Source organism: Phyllobates terribilis, unplaced genomic scaffold (assembly GCF_046119375.1).
Source record: "Phyllobates terribilis strain yellow unplaced genomic scaffold, ASM4611937v1 Scaffold_2567__1_contigs__length_123142, whole genome shotgun sequence".
NCBI lineage: Eukaryota > Metazoa > Chordata > Amphibia > Anura > Dendrobatidae > Phyllobates > Phyllobates terribilis.
Genome location: NW_027365324.1, coordinates 63,627 through 67,500, shown reverse-complemented (window position 1 = coordinate 67,500; position 3,874 = coordinate 63,627). Strand labels below are relative to the sequence as shown.

Genomic DNA, 3,874 nt, shown 5'->3' with positions numbered 1-3,874 from the left:
CTAGCGGCGCAATACGGATGCCCCGGCCGTCCCTCTTAATCATGGCCCCAGTTCCGACAACCAACAAAATAGAACCGGAGTCCTATTCCATTATTCCTAGCTGGAGTATTCAGGCGTGGCTGCCTGCTTTGAACACTCTAATTTTTTCAAAGTAAACGCTTCGGGCCCCCGGGACACTCAGTCAAGAGCATCGGGGAGGCGCCCCAAGGCAAAGGGGCTGGGACTGGCGGTAGCACGCCTTGCGGCGGACCGCCAGCTCGATCCCAAGATCCAACTACGAGCTTTTTAACTGCAGCAGCTTTAGTGTACGCTACTGGAGCTGGAATTACCGCGGCTGCTGGCAAAAGACTTGCCCTCCAATAGATCCTCGTTATAGGATTTAAAGTGTACTCATTCCAATTGCCTCGAAAGAGTCCTGTATTGTTATTTTTCGTCACTACCTCACCGGGTCGGGAGTGGGTAATTTGCGCGCCTGCTGCCTTCCTTGGATGTGGTAGCCGTTTCTCAGGCTCCCTCTCCGGAATTGAACCCTGATTCTCCGTTACCCGTGGTCACCATGGTAGGCACAGAAAGTACCATCGAAAGTTGATAGGGCAGACACCCGAATGGATCGTCGCGGTCACGGGGACGTGCGATCGGCCCGAGGTTATCCAGAGTCGCAACGCTTACGGGGAGAGCGCGGCAGGGGGGAGGCCGCGGAGGACCGTCCCGACGCCGCGCCCGGGACCCCGGATTGGTTTTGATCTGATTAATGCACGAATCCCTGGCGGTCAGCGCTCGTTTGCACGTATTAGCTCTAGAATTATCACAGTTGTCCGAGTCAACGGTTTGGAGCGATCAAAGGAACCATAACTGATTTAATGAGCCATTCGCAGTTTCACTGTACCGTCCGTGTGTACTTACACGTGCATGGCTTAATCTTTGAGACAAGCATATGCTACTGGCAGGATCAACCAGGTAGCCCCCCAACACGACTGGACCGCGTCGAGGTTCGGGAGAGGAGAGGCCTGCGGGAAGAGAGGGGGGGCGGCGGAAGAGCCCCGCGGCGGCAGGGCGCCCGGACGGAACGGGTATAGGCAGGGCGTGCGGCGTCCGGAGAGGATGCGGGATGGCATGGGGCTTCCCTGGGGGGGGCGGGGAACGGAGCCCTCGCAGCACCGGGGACATGTGCGGGAGGAGCGGCTCGCTGTGCGGTGCGTGGTCCCGAAGCGGCAGGCGTCTGGAAAACACCCCTTGCACGGGGAGGGCGAGGTGACTGGCCTCCGGAGGACGCCACGGCCGCCCCCGTCTCACCAACCGCACCCAAGGCAACACACAGGGTCGCTCGGGGAGATGGCGTGCGGGGGTGGGCCTATGTGGCGCCACCGTCTGGCTTAGACCTGCCTCCGCCGCGGGGGGTCCTCGACCCACCGGCGGACAGGCACGAGGATTGGGAGAGGGGGGCTGGCCGTCAGGGTCCGCCGCGGCTCCGGCACTAACCCGACGACGCGGAGGTCGCGTGGGTGGTCGTCGGCCAGGCCGTGTCGGCGTCGCCTTCCAGAGTAGTCCCTCTTCCCGCTCGCGCCCGTAACCTCAAAGGGATGCCCGAGCGGCTTTTCCTCCCAGGGCTGCTCCCCGCCCGGGGGCGGGAGCGCATGGGGAACCCCAGGTCGGCCTTTCACCGTACTCCCTACCTCTTGGCCCTCGTTCCTTCTCCCGTTCTCCATCTAACCCCTTGGCTCTGGGGTTTCCGCGCTCGCTCTCTCTCTCCTTCTCCCTGCCGAGCCGCCAGGGAGGATGAGGGTCGAAGGGGAAAGGTGACGGTCGGGCTGGGGCACACCACACGGTGAGAACCCCCTTCGCCTGCCTCCACACATCTGTCGTCCTCCCCACTGACGTAGGGGCCCGGGAAAAGACTGGAAATCGCGAAGCTCGGCAGTGGCGCGGAGACGCCACCCACCGCCGCCGCTGTCGCCACCGCCGCGAAGGCCGCCCTGTCGGACGCGAGGGGCGGCGCGGGCCTCCGCTGGCCGGTTACGCATCTGGAAGAAAAGGGCCGCCCTCGGAGAAGATCGGTGTGCTTCCCCGCACAGGAAGCGATTCGGACGACGGCCCCCACGCCTGGGTGGGTGGGCGCCACGCCGTTCGCCCGTGCGGGTCGTCGGACCGCTGCCTTCGCTCGGGTCGGGCCAATCTCCCCACGGCTCGGCCACCTCCGCGGACGGGAGGCGAGGCCGGCGTGCGCGCCCAAAGATAGGTGTCGAAAGCCCGGGGGTAGAGGAGGAAGGGGACCGCTCACCTTAAGCCAGCGCGAGCTCCAAAGCCCGGGCCGAGCGAGCGGCGCCACCTCCCCACCCGGGAGCGCTGCGCCAGATCGATCGGAGGAAGAGCAGGGGTGCGTGGAGGGACTTGCCCAAGTACGGAGGCTGCTAACCCCTGTCGTCGGGAAATACGTGCCCAAGAGTCCTGGAAGCGAGACTCGGGTACAGGCGCCCTTGCAGAGGGGGTACTGGATGTGGAACTGGGGTCAAAGCCACAAAAGCATCCGCCCTCATGGAGCCTCTCCCGGGCCTAAAAATCCAGATTTTAGCCTTGACGGCGCCCCCATGTGGAGAACCAGGGCCCGTGGGGGGGGTCTGGCCAGGCTCACTTCAACCCAGGAACACCTCTCTGACTTGGGATAGGCGACCGGCAAAAGTCCCCCCACGCAGCTGCGGAAGCCTGGGTTCAGCCAAGGTGCAGACCTCCAGCCGAACAGGGACTCATAGCCAAAACGCGTACCCGGGCCTACGGAGGTGAAAACCTGCTTAAATGAGTCAAAATGTGTCGGGGCTGAGAGGTACCTCTCTCTCATATATTCTGCCGGTGGTGTGCAAAACTGGGTCTTTGTATGGAGTGTCACCCTATACCCACTTTAGGGACGCATTCCAAAAAGTACCCGATCGCCTGGAACTGTCAGGCGGATTCGGCTCCCTGGAATTTCCTCATTCTGGTTCTTTTTCACTTTTTGTCTCTTTTGCGACATCTAGTGGGCAGGCTGCATTACTGCAACCAGGGACACCTCAAAACGCTTGGAACTGGGGAGCGGGCTCAATTTACTAATGTTTTGCGGGTCCTGGAAGTCAAAATTGTGACTTCTGAAAACGACTAAGTATGAAGGACTCATCGGGCGAATCGCTCTGGAACTGAAATCGGATGCGCTCACTCACATTTTCCCCTCTCTGGAAGTCTGACACAAGTTGAAAAATTTTCTAAGTCCACAAAAAAATTTTTTTCAACTTTTTTTCAATTTTCCCCCTGTGGGATATATATTTTACCCACACATTTGGAGCTCTCCTGGGATGCCCTCTAACATATTATAACCTCATTTTGTGGAAGTTTTCACAAAATTGTGAAATTTTCAAAAAGTCAGAAATTTTGACAAAAACGACTAAGTATGAAGGACTCATCGGATGAATCGCTCTGCAACTGAAATCGGATGCGCGCACTGACATGCTCCCCTCTCTGGAAGTCTGACAAATGTGTGAAAATTTTCTAAGTCCACAAAAATTTTTTTTTACAACTTTTTTTCAATTTTCCCCCTGTGGGATATATATTTTACCCACACATTTGGAGCTCTCCTGGGATGCCCTCTAACATAGTATAACCTCATTTTGTGGAAGTTTTCACAAAAAAGAGAAATTTTCAAAAAAGTCCAAAATTTTGCAAAAACTACTAAGTATGAAGGACTCATCGGATGAATCGCTCTGGAACTGAAATCGGATGCGCTTACTTACATGCTCGCCTCTCTGGAAGTCTGACACATGTGTGAAAATTTTCTAAGTCAACAAAAAAAAATTTTTTCAACTTTTTTTCAATTTTCCCCACGTGGGATATATATTTTACCCACACATTT

The 3,874-nt window shown here is 57.3% G+C and overlaps 1 pseudogene; it reads right to left on the bottom strand.

The window, feature by feature from the left end:
• Positions 1–960, bottom strand: part of LOC141246533 (18S ribosomal RNA) — a 1,868-nt pseudogene extending 908 nt beyond the window's left edge.
• Between the last annotated feature and the right edge of the window lie 2,914 nt (positions 961–3,874).